The sequence below is a fragment of the Pteronotus mesoamericanus genome, unplaced genomic scaffold (genome assembly GCF_021234165.1).
Source record: "Pteronotus mesoamericanus isolate MK-2021 breed Mesoamerican mustached bat unplaced genomic scaffold, CSHL_Meso_final contig_20, whole genome shotgun sequence".
Taxonomy (NCBI): domain Eukaryota; kingdom Metazoa; phylum Chordata; class Mammalia; order Chiroptera; family Mormoopidae; genus Pteronotus; species Pteronotus mesoamericanus.
The window spans coordinates 92,699,233-92,719,617 of NW_026555085.1; the positions used below are offsets into that span (position 1 = coordinate 92,699,233).

The 20,385-nt window shown below is 37.7% G+C and overlaps 1 pseudogene; it reads left to right on the plus strand.

Moving 5' to 3' along the window:
* The first annotated feature begins 13,497 nt into the window (after positions 1-13,497).
* The window catches only part of LOC129066939 (60S ribosomal protein L28-like), a 58,935-nt pseudogene continuing 52,047 nt past the window's right edge, over positions 13,498-20,385 (plus strand).

Genomic DNA, 20,385 nt, shown 5'->3' on the forward strand with positions numbered 1-20,385 from the left:
TGCCAGAATCTATTGAAAGAAAAAAAAAAAGTGACTGTGAACTGTGCATACAGCACGTTAGAAATCAGACCGAGGACACCAAGCTCTGTCCTCATTTCTGAAGGGCCAGCCCCGGAAGAGAACAGAAGGACAGAGCCCAAAGAACCAGAAGTCCAAAAGACACCAAAGGGAAGCAGAGCCAGGACAGGAATAAAGTTTACAGGGTCTTTGACTTTTCTTGTTTTAGCAATGTATATATTTAAATGCACAGGCTTAGAGTGACTATAAGCAGATATGACATTCCAGTTAACCTTGGTGACTTTGCAGGACTGAGAGACCATTTTAAGAGTAATGCCAGCTGCTGACCTTAACCTGTGTCTTCAGAAGTCACTAACCTGGCAGGACAGGGTGGCTTCAGCTGCTATGATGGCATTGAGCCATGTGAGTTTGAGACATTGAGCTGGAAAAAAGAGGGGTTGATAGATGTAAAACTTAGTGCTGTATCCACATTCTTTCACTTGGACTGAGAAGGTACATAAATTAGAAACTTGAAGGTGGAGGCCAATGTGTCCTCAGGACAGTTGTTAACATGCTGTCTCAGTGTTCTCCTATCCAGTATCATAACATTATTTTTGTAGGAGAGAAACTAATTCATGTTGCAGATCGGCTGTCATTATAAAAGAAGTCACAGCTACAAGTCTAGACATTTATGATTATTTCACAAGGACTTGTCCTTATGAAATAATCATTGTTTTATGCCAGCTGTAGTTTATTGATCTGATGTCTGCCAGAAATTATTAAGACAGGGGAAATAGTCTCTCTTTTTCTTCCAGCATGCAGAGAAAAATCCTAGGCCCCTGGAAATATAATAAGCATCTGATATTGGAAACGTATTGGTATTATATTGTTAATTTACTAAAGTACACTTAAAATATACTCCAAATTCAAAGTTTTTACTCCTCTCCCTCTTCTTTATACAGAAAATAATTTTTCTACAATTTTCTACAATTGTCTACCACTGTTGGTAATTTTAATTTACAAATTAAGAAGGAAGAAGGAGAGGGAGAAGAAGGGCAAAGGAAGGGGAGGAGGGGGAAGAAAGAGGAAGGAGTGGGGAGGAGGAAGGAAGGGAAAGAAGGAGAGAAGGACAAGAAGACATTCATTACAATTATCTGGGTTTTACAGATCCCCGATGAGCAGGGAGCTCAGAAGGAAATACAAGGATTAAAATATTTATGGCAGTGACAGGGGTGGGGGCGGGGGGGTGGTCACCAGCTAGTGGGGCAGGCCTAGAGGAAAAATTCTTATGTTCGAGAGCCTCAGATTTTCGGAGTGGTGCTTCCATGATTCATTGTCTTATAACCAAATTATTTGAGGGGTAGTTCATAGCAGATGCCTCTAGCTACCCATCATTTTTATATGGTCGAGAAATTACTTCTTTCTATTTTACAGATGAAAATGTTAAGTGTAGCTTTCAGGTGCCAGTGTACTACACCTGTTAATATTGATAGGAAGGTATGGCCTCTCTGACTCAATATTAACCATTAGTATTTATTTTATTGCTTATGCAAGATAATTCAGGGAACTGCATTTCCTGTTCATGTGTGGTGGTGGTATTTGTCATTGCTTTGCCTTCCTAAAACTACCCGGCTATTGACACACAGGGTAGTCAGCCCTGCTGGGATGTGAATATAAAAGGAGTCCTACCTGAGAAGCCTGTATTGGCTGGTTTATCTCCCCTGCTTTTGCCAAACACTTCAATTTGCCAAAATTAGATTTTGCCCCATGGAAGGTACTTTTTTCTTTGGTTACTTTCCTGGAACCCAATGTAACCCTTTCAATGTCTCCTAACGTGTCTTCCCAGATTTATTATGTATTGGATACAAAGCCCTTCCCCAATGCAGGTCATACAGAGAGTTCCCACATCATGTTCTCAAAGTTCTATAACTGTGTGTTACACTTTAAGTCTTTTGTCTACCTGAAATCAACCTATGTTTATAATGTGAGGTTAAGGTCTAATTCCATTTTTCAAAGGAGTAATTTCTTTTATTGAAAAATCATGTTCTGCCCACTCATCAGTAGCACCAACTATGAAATGTCAGTTCTCTCAGATGTGTGTTCCCAAATCACCCAGTCTTGATATATTTCATAATAATTCTTGAATTCTCATAAATTTTGTTTTCCACTGTTTTACTCTTTTTTAAAAAAACATACTGACTATTCTTGACCATTTGTTCCTTCATATACATTTTAGAATCTATTTATTTTATTCCACACACTCAAAAACTCCCTGCTAGGGGGTGGATTAGAATTTTGTTTGGAACTTAATCAATAAATCAATTTGTTAAACATTAGCCTCATAATGATTTTGAGTCATCCTACCTCTGAAAAGAATGTATCATTGGGCCGAGGGGAGAGGGAAGAATCTTAAATTTTTCAATAAGAGTAGAAGAGTGACTGGATTTATTTTTGAAAAATGTATAGTTTTGGCCCTATTGTAAGTAGTATCTTTTGAAAATTCAATACCCTTATGTAGAAGAAATGCATTTGGTATGTTTTATCTAGACAACACTAAGGAAAACAAATTATCCAGAAAATTTACTCAACTTTCTTAATTACTATAATAATTTATCTGTAATTCTTTGAGATTTTTATATAGACAATCTTATCAGTGAATAATGACAATTTCATTTCTTTCTTTTTAATTATTTTATTTCTTACTTTACTGTACCACTTTCTTTTCCAATATCAACCTTAATAGAACTTAATGTGAACACTTAGCAAGGTTCTTAATTTAAAGGGAGTATTTTTAACATATCATATTGATTATAATATTTAATTTTTTTGTAACTATACTTTGTCTTCTCTGTCCTTACTGTGTTAAGCATTTGGATGTTGCCCAATGTTTTTTTAATGAAATTTTTGAGGTTCTCATGGTGTTTTTCTTCTCTGATCTGCTAATGTAATTAAAAAAATCAATAAACGGTCTTACATTAAACCACTTTTTCATACCTGGGGTAAACCCAACTTTATCATTTTTTATATTCCTTGCTAGATTTAGTTCACTAATATATTTAAGAATGTTGCCTCTATTTTGTATTAATTAGGCTAGTAACTAAGCTGCTAGAACAAAGAGACCCAACACATATAGTAGCATACATAAGAAAGACATTTATTGTACTTTTCTCTCTGGAGTAGGAAGTAGGGCAGCTCTGGCTGTTCAGCACTTAGCTTCCAAGTCATACCACTTCTTAGCTAGTTGAAGAGGGACAGAGAGTCCTGAATAGGTCTCTTAAAAAGACCAGTAAACTGTCCTCCTCACAACCACTCACATCTCATTCACCAAAAGTTAGTTCCATGGCTAAATAGGCTAAATAGACCTTTTCTGCAAAGGAAGCAGAAAACTATTTTCTGTCCCAGGTTATAGGAAATTCTACGTGAATTTCTATTTCCAAGAGAAATAAAAGAACACTTGAAACAGGGGGACAAGTTAAGGGTCTCCAAATGGGTGGCAACGATTTGTCTTTTTTGCAATGTCCTAGTGTCAGGTTTTAACATCAAGATCATGTTAGCTTCCAAAAAAATGAGTTCGCAAATATTCTCTATTTTTCTACCATTTGGTTTAATTTGGGTAAATTTATAACTGAAAAAAATTGCTAGAACTGATGGTAATAAATACCACCTGATGTTTTCTTTTAAAAATAATTTTATCTAATGATTCCAAATGTTCAATAGATATGACACTATTCAGCCTTTCTATTTCTTTTTGAATCGATCTTTGATGCAGTTTTAAAAGTAATTTGTCTATTAACATAGTTATTAAAATAGGCTTTTACTCTATTTTAAAACTTTTACTGCATCTGAATATATTTCACCCTTTCCTTCTGACGCTAACTTAGTTATATTTTCCCCTCTTTTTCTCTTTTCTATTTGCCTCTAAACAGTTTTATAAATTTTATTTGCTGTTCAAGAATAAGTTTTGTCTGTCTTGGCCCTCTCTGTAGTATGATTCTTTTTAAATCCTCTTACCTGTTCTCATATCCTTCTTTCCTCTGTTTTGTTTGCTTTTATTCTGATGATCTTAGACTGACTTCTTAGAATGGATATTTAAGTTATTCATTAAGTTTTACTTCTGCAGCATATATATGTTTTGATATTCAGCATTGTCATAATATTGTACTAAATATTTTCTAATTTTTACTATGATTTTTTTTAACCCTTGAGTATTTTTAGAAGGCAAATGTGTCCATAAAAGCAAAATTCAAAACAGCATATAAAGTCTGTCTGGACCATTGTTTTTATAACAAGAATGGTTTGTATGACATCAGTGTTACCTGGCAGCCAAAGAGAGTGGACTGGAACGCATATATATGAACAATGACAACTTCGCTGTACTAATCAGTGGGGGTGGTAGACACCATTAAGTAAGCATGTGTACTGTGTGGCCATCACATTCAAAATGACCGAACAAGTAGAACAATGAATCTGCATCATATTTTGCACTAAGCTTGAACATTCCCCTGTGGAAACTCTTCAGATAATTCAGATGGCTGCAGCTATGGGCAACTGGTGATTGGCAGCTTCATCACGACAATGTGCCCACTCATGCATCATGTCTTGTGCAGGGTTTTATGGCAAGACATCAAATCACCCAGGTGACTCGGCCCTCTACAGCCCAGACTTGGCACCCTGCGACTTCTGGCTCTTCCCAAAACAAAAATCACCTTTGAAAGGGGAGAGATTTCAGACCATTGATGAGATTCAGGAAAATACAAGGGGACAGCTGATAGAGATTGGGAGAACTGTGTGAGGTCCCAAGGTGCCTACATTGAAGGGGACCAAAGTGTCATTTTCCTATATACAATGTTCCTTTTATCTTGTATCTTCTTCAATAAATGTCTTTATTTTTCATATTACATGGCTGGATACCTTCTGAACAGACCTCATATATCTCTATATAATATCTGTTATTCATTTTAAAAAGAAACACAGAAAGGATAAATCGATATTTTTTTATTTCATTTAAGTTTTTAACCTGCAAGTACAGAGGGGAATTGAGAGGGGAAAAAATCGGAAGGAGTGACATTTCTCAGGATATACCTTTTTAATATACTTTTAGTTTTGGAAGCATGTTAATGTTCTACATATTTTTAAGAAATAAAATTAAATCAACAAGTTTGGAAAAGGAGGAAAAACTAAAACAAAGGAATCTAATTGTATTTTAAATATATTCCATAAGCACACTGAAAGAAAATGAATACTAATTCAAATAACTTATGAACACAATATTTGACTGTACATTCTCTGTCTTGGGCAAGACCATAGGGCAAGAAGTGTGAACAAATCTGAAAATCATTTAAGAAGATTTTTTTTTTGTCATGGTACAGGTCAAAGTATTCTTCAACAATTTCAATGTGTGATAGGATTCGACAAGTGAGTAAATGTGTTGCTGGAAGCCAGATTTGTCACTATGAAAGAAGGGACATACAAATATGGAATGAAGGAGGGTGAGAAAGAACCATGTGGGGGTGGACTGAAATTGGGGCTGTTAGCATCAATTCATGATGTCTACAATATTTGTTGATGTGTGCAATGCATGTAACTTGTGCAATGTATGAGTACACATAGGTACATGTGAGTGCACATAGGTACATGTATGTACATGTGAATATTTCCTAGCTCTAGTCACTGAAAAGACCAAGCAGCAGAGACACCCCTGTCATTAAGAGCACATAACATCCGATCTTAGATTCTTATTCCAGATCTCACTAAAAGGAACCATGGCTCTGTTGAGAAATGGCTGACTCCAGGTTATCCTTATTGAAAATATGTTTACTTTGGCTTTGTATTTGAAAGATATTTTCATTAAACTTACAAATTTAGGTTGATGTTTATCTTTATGCACATTGAAGATATTCTATTATTGTTAATATCATGGCTGTTATTGTTTTGTTGTTAATTTTGAGACTGAACTCTTTATTAATTTGTTATTTTTTTGGTAGGTAATTTGATCAAATGTTGCTTCTGCCCCATTTCCTTTTCTCCCTCTGAATTTTCAATAAGATAAGTTTGACCTTTTCACCCTATTATTCATACTACTTGACTTAGCTTTCATATTTTCCATCTCTTTGTCTCTCTGTGTTTTGTAATGGACAATTTATACAGAACTAGAGTCAAATATTTTAATTCGCTAAATTGACTAAGTTTTTAATTCCAAAGATATTTTATGTAATTTCTGGAAATTCTATTTAGTTTTTTTTTAATGTTTGAGCTTTGTTTTTAAGTTTCTTGCTTATTTTACTTATATTTCCAAACTTACTCATGTTTTTTATACAGACTAAACATAATTATTTTGTATTCTGTGCTTAACAATTACAATATCTGAAAACTTTGCGGATCTAATCTTATTCTGTCCTTTCTGAACACACAAGCTCTCGATCCCCTCTATTTTGTGATTTTTTTTCTTTTACTCTCATGAGGAAAATACAATTTCTGGTTCTCCCTTAAGCTAAGTATGTGTCCAGTTCAGATGACTCTTTTGTGAGATCTCATATTCAAGACCTCAGTGGACTCTGGCATTCTTTGTCTTCTGCCTTGTGTGTTTCAGAAGATCGTGAAAGCTGGTACTCAGGTCCCTGGTGATGGCAAATGCCCTCAAAGCCAAGCTATCTTCAGTGAGTGACTTACATCTTCGGGTTCTTGTTCTCCCTGGGTTTTGACCTTGCATTCATAAACTACTTTTAGTATGTTATTTTAAAATGTTCAGTTGTTTCCAACAAGAATGTAAATCAAGATTCTCAGTCCACAATACTGCAGAAAACTTCTGGAATCTACCTGCATGTATTTTAACCAACTATAAATTTATGCTTCACATATTATTTCATTTAAAAGCAATTTAAAATAAAGAGCTAAAAAATCCAATGACCTAATGTAATATGTCTGTCACCACCTAGGAAATAGTAGTAGCAGTACCAGCACCATCACTCACTTCTACCTCAAACTCCCCTGCTCCTTCTGTGGCTGGGGTGCTGGCAGCAGGTGGTGGGCAGACAGCAGCAGTTAATCCGGGGGCCGGGCTTTAGTACCCTGGTATAGCAGAGTTTGTAATGCTTCCTGGGCATGTAGTGCACTTTCTGTCACTGTACAACCTCTATTCCCGTGAAATACTCAGACACAACCCTTCTTACTACAAACCCTTAATCTTGGAAATACCCCAAAATTCAGTTACACACACTTTTGGATTCTACCAATTATAATATTGGGTTAGACTCCTTTTTGTTAAATAATATGTCCAGAGCATTAAATAATATAAATAATAATTAAATACTATATCATAATGTTTTCCCATGCTATATGGTATTTACCAATGTAAATATCCAATGAATGATTATACTATAATTTGTTTCATTTTTTCACATTTGTGTGACTTCCAACTCTTGGCTCTTACCAACTGAGCCACTATGAATATCCCTGTAGTTCATCTTTACTTAATATCTCTAATTATTCACTTAAAGTTCCAAAAGTTAAACTGTGCAGTCATAGGACATGCATATTTCTAAGGCTCAGTATATCCTGCCCCAATGCTGTTCAGAGGAGTTGTGCCAATTTGCCTTCCACCCATGGCCGTGGAAGTGAGTGATGGAGGATGGCTTTTTAAAAGAGAAGTGTTCAGAGCTAATCCTCTGGTTGATTTCTAATAAAAAATAATTTCAGTAGATTTTTTTTATCTAGCTCCTTCTCTAGCCTAAAATGATAAAAGGTACACTACAGCACTCTCAGTATTATGCCTACTTAAAGATCTTCCAAAATACCCAGGCATCTCTCTCCTGTCACTTTGGAAAAATTTAATATCAGAGTTATTGCAGTTTCTCCAAGAGCTGATACATCTTTGCTTTGACAAAACCCCAACCATCACAAACTGGCTAGTAGCCTGTGATATTTTCATAATTGATTAGAGCTAAATGATAGCACCACAATAAATCAACCGACAATTTTACTATTGTTATCTCCTTGAGGAATTGTTTGTCCACAGACCCACTAGTGGTAACTCATAGTGGGTCCCCTGCAAGTAAGGTGAATTAGCAAGACATGCAGCTTTTTGACACTAATTCTGCTTGGATTTGGTTTCATGAGAATCCAGTAATAAGATTTCTAGCAGATGACGTTGAAAGAGTGGTCTTATAAAGTAAACAGGCGGTTGGTTACCCAGCATGGTTTTAAATTTGTTTTCACTTAATAGGAGACAGGATTTTTGTTCATTCGATCTCTTGCTGTCTCCATTTAAATCCTCCTGCCTTGTTGTTACTGCTCTTGAGAAAATGGCATTTCTACATAAAGAGCTTTTAGCCGGGGGGCAACAGACCAGCTAGTACATTTAAAATGACTATTTCTCTCCATGAATGGAAAGGTATCTTAAGCATATGTAACTCCTTCACAAGCTAACATCTGTCATCTGCACCATGTACAACTTCATCAGCTGAGATTCAAAACCCATTCATAATACTCTTGTTTGCAAACTTCCGTCATCAAGGCTGTTGAGGTTATGCCTTCTATTGCAAAGAAAAACAAGGACTTGAATGCTAAAGAAAGGCTCAAATTTAAGTTAACATTTGAAAATTGCAAAGAGGTGACGATTGCATAAAAGCCTGTCTTCTGCATGAGGTTGGGAAGTTTAGACGTGGGACAAATTTAAATTATATACTGACCTTATCAAAGATTAACTTTTCTCAGACACTAATGGATTTTTCTGGTTGTTCACATCACTTATTGGATAACAGTGAAGGCCTTTCACAAAGCTCTTATGTTGAGTTTCCTTGTGGATTTGAGTGTAACAATATGAAGAATATTGAATTTATACAGGACAATCCTATAAAAACTGAGTCAGAGAAAGGAGGCAGAGATGATCACTGTTAAAATGGTATGAAAATGCACACACACTCCTAAATATCAATGTGACCCATGAAAATGAAGCCAACAGAGAACTTCTACAGTGGGAACAAGATTTTAGACAATATACTTCTTGCATATTTTTAAGGATATCTTACTGTGTTATTTGGATAATGATATGTTTTTATTGTAGAATTACAGCCTATATGATTTTTCTTATTGTTCCTGTTCTTTGGAAAAAATTAAATAGTTGTTATTTCCTGGGCAAGATTATAGAATTAAGTAAATTTAAGAATTAGAACATTGCGTAAGAATCCCCTGGGGAGTTTGTTTAAAATGCAGGATTTGGGGATGTTGTCTCCATGAGTCTAATCTGGTACACGGTGAGGGGAGCCTAGGACTCTATCTTTCTCCCAAGACCCCCAAAGACTCGGGAGGTCCACAGAAAAACACTATTGAAAAATAATTTTTTTAAAGATAAAAATTAAAGAAATACAAATCAGCTTTATAGAAAATATAAATGGGGAATTGGGTTTTCCTATGTGATGTATTGTTATTTTTAATAAAGGGGTGAAACTAGAGTCCTGATTCCCTAAGAAGCAAGGCAGACACACCGTGGAAAGCATGCACTCTGGTGGCCAGGGCTCTTTGAAGGTCACTCTTGCCTGGAAGTCATTGGTGACTTCACTAAGTCGCTGTCCTGACTGTGTTTCTTTTTCCTCCTCTCCGAATGGAAAAAGAAAAAAAAAGCAGAATCTTTCTACCACCTGAAGAGGTTGAACATAAAGCGAAACAATCATGAGGCAGCTTTGTAAATCCAAACTGGTGTCATTATATTCAATATTTGGATAACGCTTAATTCTTTCCAAATTGTTGAATTTACTCTATACCATAATTACAAGTGTGCAAGCTTTAAAATGAGACCCTGAACTACATAATCGCAGCCTCTTAGGAGCTTTGAAGGGTAATGCAGGGTCACAGCCACATTATATGTAAACCAACCCTGAAAGATATAATCTTAAAGACTGGCTGTGAGAGAAAGAAATTTCACAGCTTCCCTTGGCAGTTGGGTGTTTCAGGGCCTGAAATATTTCAACAGAAATCCTTCTGAGCTCTTAATCCAAGCTGTCTACACTGCACGCCGACCTGTACTTGGGTGAAAGGGGAAACTGCCCAAAACTCACACTACCTCTTTATGGATGGAAAAGCCTTAACGTTTCTCTTGTTGTTGTTGTCTTAATGTAAAATATAAAGCCAGTCCCTTTGGTGTTTTTGCATAATGCCTCAAGAAAACACTCCATCCATTTTTTTTTCGTCTCTTGCTCCCTTTCATTTTAGGCATGAAAGGGTAATTTGATGACCACAGTGACTATTGCATATGGAATCTTTCCTTAACTTTTGTTGCTGTTCTTGAGTAAATGTTCTTAGAGACCTTTATAAAAAATCTACTTTTTCAAACAGGTTCTCTTTCCCTTCCTCATCCTCTTCTCCTTCTGGTATCCCTATTATACGGATATTATTATGTTTCAGGTTGTCCTGCATTTCCCTCAATGCCTCTTCATGCATTTTGAGTCTTTTTTCATTTTCTTGCTCTTTCTGGGAGATTTATTCTACCTTATCCTCCAGCTCACTGATTGGATCCTCTGCTTCATCGAGCCTACTTTTGATTCCTTCTACTGTGTTCTTCAATTCAGAAATTGTATTCTTCATTTCTTCGTGTTTCTTATTGATAGTTTCTATGTCCTTTTTCATGCTGATATAGTTTGCAGTAAGTTCCTCATAGTTTCCCTGCAGTTTTTGGTAATTCTCTCTGAGCTCACTGAGCTCATTGAGCTTCCTTAGAACCATTGTTTAGAACTCGGTATCTGATAGTTTACTTGCCTCTGTTACATTTAGTTCTCTTTGTGGGGATTCCTCCTTTCCCTTCAACCGGGGAGTATTTCTTTGTCTTCCCATTATTTGTGAGACTCTTCTTTTTGGCTTCTGCTTCTTAAATTGATCTGCCTTGATTTCCTGACTTTGTGGTGTGAACTTCTATGGTAGGAGACCACTGTTTTTTCTTTCTGGATCTGCCTCTGATGATGTCAGATGTTGACCATGTCTGATCTTAGGCAGTCTATTTGAGACCTCCAGGAATCTACTGTCTGTGTCTGTTTCCTTCAGCTGTTAACCTAGTCACTCTGCATTCAGCAGGCAGCTTAGACAGCAAAGGGCAGGGTGGAATCCCACCTGGGAGTGGGGCTATTGGGTCCTCTGATTCTGCCAGCATTCAGGGGGAGTGGTCTCTGCCTGACCAAGATGAATGCTGCCACATGGGGGATGAGTCAGCACTGAGATGCCGCCAGCAACTCTCCCAATTCCTTCCCTTAAGCGTCCTTCCCCAGTCTCTCCTCAGCAGTTTCTAGCCCACTCTGTCCCTGTATTTGCCAGAAACCAGGGTAAGTGGCTGCAAATAAAAATTTATGCGTTGGCCCCTTAAATAGCTCTTTGTGTCTCCAGCCGCCTGCCTCTGGCAGAGAGCAACCCTGCCATATTCTGTAGCTGGCTGTTTTCTGTGTACTTTCTAGGCTGTAGGTTGGAGATCCCTGCTTTTGGTTTAGATCCCACCCTTCTCAGGAGGATCCAACTGACCCTTTCAGTATCCTTCTGGTGCTACTGCCTGTGGGTACCCCGCCCACCTTCTTGAGTCTCTACCGCATCCTTACCGGTTAGATTATACTAAAGCTGATTCTTCTGTCTCCGAGGTTGTAAGGCTCCTCTCTCGCTATTGTTCAGTTGTTTGTTCCAGGTAATTTCTCCACAATTTAGTTGTAATTCCAGGTTGGTCCTGGGACGAGGTCAGTGTGACTTCCACTCACTCCTCTGCCATCTTGATTCTCCCTTTGACATTTAAAAAATAAATAAAATCAGTCTGCATTTAAAAAAGAAGGAAGGAAGGGAGGGAGGGAAGAAAGAAGGAAAGAAAGGAACTCCTACCTTTCACAACAACATGGATGGAACCGGAGAATATTATGCTAAGGGAAATAAGCCAGTCTGTGAAAGACAAATACCATAGGATCTCACCTATAAGTGGAATCTATTCATCAAAATAAACCACAGGCATGGAAACATGGAGCAGACTGAAAATGACCATAGGGGATGAGGAAAGAGGACAATGGTGGAAAGAAGGGGAGGGGACTAGACAAAGAACATGTATGAATGACCCACGGACATGGACAACAGAGTGGGAATTGACTGTGGGAGAGGGGGGCGGGGTGGGGTGGGTGGAGGTAGGTAAAGGAGGAAAAATTGAGACACCTGTGATAGAATAAACATGTTTTAAAATCTTAAAAGAAATAAAATAAAAATGTACTAAATTTATCTGGAAATTTCTTTCATAATCTAACAGTGCGAGTTTAGCAAGCCAATTTCATCTCCCTAGTTCTCAGTTTCTACCAAAGGAGGGGCTAGAACTAGAAACTCTCAATTTTGCTCCTTTACAAACTCTTAAAGTTGTTCATTGTAGAAATAGGGTTGGATTAACCCAGAGTAAATTTGTGGCACTAAAGAACTTTATTTTATTTTATTTTATTTTACTTTTTTTTTTAATCCTCACTGGAGGACATGCTTATTGCTTTTAGAGAGAGGGGAAGGGAGGGTGAAAAAGAGAGAGAAACATTGTTGCAAGAGAGAAACATCGTTGCAAGAGAGAAACATCAGTTGGTTGCTTCTCTACTGGGCACCAAACCTGCCACCTGGGTATGTGCCCTGACCAGGGATCTAACCCACGGCTTTCCGGTTTATGAGACGATACCCCAAGCAACTGAGCCACACCAGCCAGGGCAGGGCTCCTTTTTGTAAAGTGCATTATTGTTTTCTGCCTTGTTTGTTTTTCTAACACATTATCTTTTCTGATGATGAGGATAGTCTTTTGTGAAAGAAAGGAAAGAAGGAGGGGAGGGAGAGCAGGCAGCCAGGGAGAGAGCAGGAGAGAGGGAAGGAGAGAAGCGAAGGAGGGCTGGGGGAGAAGCCGAGAGGGAGGAATGGAGAGAGGGGAATGAAGTATACGGTAGGCTGCCGTACTAGCAAGGAGAGTGGATCTCACAGTTGCACAGCTGAAAATTATACATGTTTAGTTCCTGAGCATATCCTCTGCCTGAGGGCAAATTGATTTCCTAGGATTGTTTCCTAGAACATATGTACATATAATTGAAGATAAAAACATATATATGTAGCTTAAATAAAAAACAAACAACATAGGACCTTGAATCAATTTACCAGGCTCATCATGGTTTCTGGGACCTGACTCATTGCCCTAGCATCTTCCTTAAGACAAGATCTTTGATGGGTGTGTGCTATTTCTTTCAACATTCCTTTATTCAACATCCATTTTTACTTAATAGATTTGAATTTCACAAATAGCATGAAAACACTGCTGAGATTCCTGCCTGCTCCGTCCTCAGTGGAGAAGCCTGGGGCTTGACCAGTGGTCGCCCTGCAGGATCACCCTGAGTGCTGAGATCTCAGCGTGGCTCTTGCTGAATGCATCTTGGCTTCAACCTTCCTGAGGTTCCTATAGTCTTAAAGATAATAAGTTTGCGTCATCCCCTGTCAGAGAATGTAAGGAAGCAGCGTCTGGTCTATCTGCCCTCCATGGCTCAGCACAAGTCCCTTCCAGAAATGGAAGGGGAACTGACGGCGGTCGTGGACGCGAGCGTCAGCGGACCTGAGCAAGTGCGTGCTTTCCTGTTCAGGCTGTAGAGGGCGACGCTGGGTCTTGCTTTCTGGCTCCATGATACGGAAAACTGATTCTGAAGGCAAGCCTATTTTGGGGTATCGAATCAATTGGAAGTGATTCCCCAGCTGGTCTGACAGTTTATGTTCCCCTCCATCAGGTGACCTTGGTTGTTGAGAATTCTTTACAGGGTCTCTCAAGAAACGGTACATAAATCGAAGTGCTGCTGGATGAGCATGGGACCCCCGGCTTCTCACTAGGGAAGGTGCTGTTCCTTGTGCATCTGGATGACCAGACCCACTGAGCATCTTCTATAAGATACGTGGACATTGGTTATTTGACCTACTTCCCTGAGGACTCATCAGAGCTCTAAGGTGGAAGAATATACATTAGACACCACACAGGGTCAGGTAGCTTCATGTGATCTTTCCATTGGTAACTCTGGAAGCTAGAAAGAGCCTCCTGGAATGGATGCCCTTTTGGACATTTTTCTTTCAATTTTTACTGGCTTCTTTCTCCTTTAGTTCCTGAAACCTAATGCTGCTGTAATTTACAGTTGAAGGGTTATATTTCTGTCCACATACTTAATGAGGATTTTAGGTACAGAGACATTTAAGTAGTCCTATTATCATTATTTAGTCCGGATATGGATTTTATCCCTTGGCAACGTATATGCTGGAATATTCTCTGCAGAACATGCTAGAAAGAAAGGGATAGCAGTCTTGTTGGAACTTTGTGAAAGTAAAAGCTCTAAATCACCTACAAATACAGAGCAAGCTGCCAGCATGTCACATCAAGGTAATACCTTTAAATTTTCATTGTCATTTAAGGATTTAACCAGACCACTGTTATGCACTTTAATGAATGTAACTGCCCAGCCACCACTGTGGAAAATTCAGGGTTTAACAGCATGAAATGATGCATTGATTATGCAGAACCTCAGTCAAGACTACAATTTTTTTCCTACATGTTTTATGACTTGTTTTGTCTAGGTGTTTATATCCCTGTTGCCCTCTTATAGCGTTTATTGCCAAATTGCTTCAATCAGTTATCTGCTTCATTCAAAGCTCTGTGTCCAAAGAGTTTGGAGGGAAGCGGGCAAGGTATGGTCATGGTATGAAGAAAGTACTATGTTTCTTAAACTTCACATCATGTGTCTTGATGAGGATACAGATGTAGAAGGGTAAAGTGGGTGAAAGGGGGTGAAATATATGGTAATGGAAAGAAACTAGATGTTGGGTGGTAAGCACATAAGAAGTTATACAAGTGTTGAATTATAATGTAGTACACCTGAAAACTATAAGTATTATTAACTGATGTTACCCCAATAAATTTAATTTAAAAAATACAGGTAAGTACACAACTACCACCTCAGAGCCCAATCATAAAACCTTAGCCAATTTCATCACACAGACTATATTTATTTAGAGAACTTCAAATATTATGGAGGTAAACTCAGGCTTTCTCTACTATTTATATTCTTCATTTTCTCAAACAAAAATAAGACATCTAAATATATATTTGAGATCTAATATAGGAAAAAATGGGGGTACCAATTATTAACCTTAGGAGTATAAATAGTATTTCTTTCAAAAAAAATTATGTCTGGACTATAACTTCAAATAAATTCTCAAATTTGAAAATATTATTTTTTGTTGGAGAGGTTGTGGAGAAAAAGGAACCCTCATTCATTGCTGGTGGGAATGTAAACTGGTACAGCCACTATGAGAAACAGTATGGAGGCTCCTCAGAATATTAAGGAAAGAGTTACTGTATGACCCAGCAACCCCTCTTTTGGGTATCTAGCCCTCCAAAAATTGAGAACATTTATTTGCAAAGACAAATGCACCCCTACATTCACTGCAACATTATTCACGGTAGCCAAGACATGGAAATAACTGAAGTGTTCTTTGATAGATGATTGGATAAAGAAGGTATGGTACATTCAAGGTCTGTCTGGAAAAAGTCAAGCCATTGTTAATATAATGAGAATGGTTTGCACAACATCCATGTAACCTGGCAGCCAAGGAGAGTGGACTAGAATGTACATGTGTGAACAATGACAACTTCACTGTACTGTTCAGTGGGAGGGGTAGACACCACTGAATGAGCATGTGTACTGTGTGGTCATCACATTCAAAATAACTGAGCAAGTAGAGCAATGAATCTGCATCAAATGTTGTATTAAGCTTGAATATTCCTCTGTGGAGACTATTTGGATTATTAAGATGGTTGTACCTACAGGCAACTGGTGAATGGCAGCTTCATCATGACAACACACCCACTCACCCGTCACATCTCATGCAGAGCTTTGTGGTAAAACATCAAATCACCCAGGTGTTTCAGCCTCCTAGACCCCAGATTTGGGGCCCTGTGACTTCTGGTTTTTCCCAAAACTAAAATCACCTTTGAAAGGGAAGAGATTTCAGACCATTAATGAGATTCAGGAAAATACAAGAGAGGAGCTGATGGAGATTCAGAGAACTGTGTGAGGTCCCAAGGAAGAGGACTAAGGCATCATTGTCCTATGTACAGTGTTTCTTGCACCTCGTATGTTTTTCAATAAACGGCTCTTGAATGTGTCTGGATACTTTCTGGACATGCTTTGTATATACAATGGAATACTATTAACAATAAGAAAAGATGAAGTACTGCCATTTGTGATAACATGGATGAACCTTGAGAACATCAAGTCAGATGGAAAAAGTTAAGCACCAAATGATTTCACTCAAATGTGGGATATAAAACTGAAAGCAGCAAATAAACATGTAAGAAAAACAAACAAAAACTCATAAATGCAGACAACAGTGTGGTAGTTACCAGAGGGAAGGGGGATGGAAGGATAGTAAACAGTAAAGGGATTCAAACATATGGTGACAGAAGATGATTTGACTTTGAGTGGTGGGCACACAATGCAATATACAGAGGATGTATTATATAATTGTACACTTGAAATCTATATAATCTTATTAACCAATGTCAGCCCATAGATTTAATACAAAGAAAAAAATTATTTTAGAAACTTCTACCCCTTTTTAAATTACATATGAGCATTGCTACTAAATTTAGACCATTCATATTTTTATGAGTGAAGTGCCTACAACTATGGAAAGCATGATGACTCTAATTATATCTATAATTTCACAGGAAGTCATCAGCCAATATTACCAATTTAGTGCCTTTTATGCATCATAGTTAGCAAAATAGTATTTAAGCATTATAGTTGCCAAAATAGCATTTATTATTTTAGCCATGTATTGTATATAAGATACACATTGTCTTAGCTATATACCTATACATATAGATGTATATATAGATATATTTTATTGAAGAGAGTGAAAAATATAGGCTGAGAAATTCCAGATATATATATGCACACATATATAATACATTTACTGTCATGTTACATTAGCCATGGGTACGTGTGTGTATATTTAGTGTTCATTATTGTGCTATATTAATGACATTTCTACTATAATCCACTAAGTATATGACCTTGGCAGCTTCTTTTTCTCACTTTTTAAATGAAGTACTTGGATTAGATGCTCTGTAAGGTCCATTTTGGCCCTAAAAGTTTATGACTTTGTGTTCTATGAGATAAACTGGGCATCTTGCCTTTTATATGATCCCACCTGCTAACTCAGATGTGACCTGTCCCTCATGCCTAATAGGAAACATTCAAAATATTTAATAAGTGATCAGCTTCTTAAAATCTAGCAAAAAGAATATCATAAGAAGGAATGAACTTTCACAGAAGACAAGGACATTTAAGTGACATTCTTAATTTGAAAGATTTGGGTCATTTTCAAATGACTTATTTGAAGTTGTTTGTTGTGGGAACTCCTGGAATAGGGCGATCAAATTTCAAGATGATGTTTTATCTCATTTGGTCTAGAACATAAGACTTTATATTGTGTTATATCACTAGGTCTGACCCAGGCAGTCTTGTGGAATGTAATGATTCCAATGAAATGATTCCATAAATTGCTTTCAAATTTTTTTCTTAACTCTTTCTATCGGTATGACTACTATGCTGGCTCATTCAACTGGGTATTCTTTCTAAGACATTATCAGCATCTATAAATGGATAAAATCAAGTTATAAGAAGAAGAAGAAGAGGTAACCTAAGCAAATGCCAGGCACTATTCTGAAGTCAGTGGTTTTAAGCTGGGTATCGTTATCCTTCCCATGAAAAGGAAGGAAACAAGCAGAGAACTGTGCACAATCAAGGAAAAGGCTGTGCCCTTCACCGTTATTATGGGAAGAGCTTTCTCTTGAGGTGGATTTTCACTTAGTCCATTCATTCATTCATACATTGGTTTATTCTTTTTTAGCACTACCTCATAGAGCTGCCCTTTAATTCCTCACCGGTCACTTCCTAGGATCACTCTTCATCCAGTACCTGATGCTTCCAGGAACACTGAGCTGCAGGGACCCAAAGCCTGAGTTTATTGCCACAAGTCACCTTTTTCTCAGTTCAGCTTGTCTGTGACATTCTCACATGCACTTTGCATCATTATCCTTAGCAGTGTCCTAGCCCAAGACCCCATATGAAATGAAAGAAGAAACTAATTTCCTCCTTGGGTTTCTGTGCTCCTGGGAAACTTCATCTTGAACCATTTTTGTATTAACAGCCTTGTTCCACAAGTTTCCAAAATTCCACTTTTTGTGCAGCTGACTTTGTTCGGGGCACACAGAAACAACTGCAGAGCTGAACACGCAGATGTCTGCAAAGATCACTGGATCTGTTGACCTATGTAAGCCCTGGTGATCGTCTTGCTGCCAGGTTCTTTCTAAGTGGATAAACAGTTACACTAAAGGGGAGGTTGGTGTGGAGGACTAGTGTCCACCAGGGATGAGGACAAGGTTATCAAATCACTATTTTTCTGCCACCTAGGTGAAAATAAAGTTGAGGCCAAAAGAAAAGCCTTTTTCCTAGTTTTGAAAATTATTTATAGCATCTATCCTCACCACCCCCAACATGTTATCCTTTATTTCTAGAACTGAATGAAATAATGGATATTCTGCCATAGGCATTTCCATAAAGCTAACATGAAGTAATCCATTTAACAAGTATTTCATTAGAGGGAATGAAAAAGGTAGATTGAAAAATTCCAGTAAAAGTTTGTTATATAATTTTAAATGCTTTAGAATAACGTCACAATATCCTGCTTTTAAAAAAGATCGGTCCTTTGTGGAAGATGTTATTAGTGAAGTCCTTGAAGCAAGTGGTGGAAAATGGATTTTTCATTACTTCAAAGGCAATATTAAAGGGCCATGAAATTCAAAGCTCCTGGTTTTTATCACAGACTTTTTTATGTCAGGATTTAAACATTTTCCTACTCAACATTCTTCTAACAACTGTAGTTTTACAGAGGAAGGAATTGTTACAATGGGCCTAGATCATAGTATGATTATTAACTGATACGCATCAATTAAGCTGATATTTAAATGAAAGATAGTCATATCAGATAAGAGAACAGTATGATTATAATTAAATGCATAAAAGGTATAATCTGCTTGGGAGTAGATTTAAATCACACTTTAAACCATGTGATTATTTGTTGGAATATAAACTGTCACAAGAATTCTTCCACCTATTTCCCCCCACCCTTGCTCACTGTCACTAAACACAAATAAAATGTTCCATGCATATTTTCCTTAATCTTAATGTGATTATGGGGGTGCTTAATGTAGATGATGATGTGGAGGCTATATTATCTGCTAATCAAAAGAAACAGAGAGAGCGGAAGCGTTGGAAACAATAAGCCAGGAGAATTCTTGTGAACGCAGAGTTGTCAATGTGCTTGCACTCACTCCCCAGAGCGAATGTTTGGCTCCCAGGATTTGCCATGCTTTGTTAATATAGCATTAGCATTAATGCAATAACAATGTGCTCACTAAGGTCCAAGGGGCTTAGCAATTGTGCATATGCACCACTTCTATGAGTGTATAAAAAATTTATAAAACCTGTTAAATAGCAACATTTGTAAATTTAAAGTATTCTTTGTTTGCCCACTGGGAATCAGAGAAACTCAAAAAAATCAAATTCACAGATTTTAACACTAATACATTCTTAAACAAACAAAAAATACTCAGTAAGACCACAAAGAAATTGTTTCCTCATTTTCATACATCTTTTTTTTAACTTTAGTTTTATTGCTGACACTATTACAGATGTTCCCCTTTTTTCATACATATTTTCACTTAGAAACACTTGAAAATAGGCGAGTTCTTTACATTGTGTCTTTTCATCTACATGTGAGACCCTAGGGAACTGCAGGAAGAGTTGCTAGAGCCCAAAATATACCATATGGGAAACCGACCTTACCTCTGAATGGAGCCAGTGAATTCCTTTGATGGAATCGGGCAGTTGGAATTGGGTTTTCTCTTTCACATAAGAAAGCACCCTAAGATCCCCTGGATTTCTTTGTCTATTTCCCCGTGTTCACTGTGCTCCATGTTCCTTCCAATGGCGTGTATCTATGACACACTTCTCAGATGCCTGCTGTCAGGCTACCGGAGCTGCTTTGCTCATTCACTCAGAGAGCCAGAGGTGCCTTGGATTTACCTCTCCCCCAGGACAGGCCTTTGCCAACCAACTCCTAGTACACAAGCATGAGGCCCAGAGTCCTTACCTACTTTGGAAAAACCCTGAGTCATGTTTTCTACTCCAGAGCCCCCTGTGGGATCTGCACCTTTGGGGAGCTTTCTCCACTCCTTATCCAACATGGCCAGTGCACTTTCAATATCTCCGGGACGCACTTCTTCACAAATGGCTTGAGTGCAAATCCTCACTTGAAGTC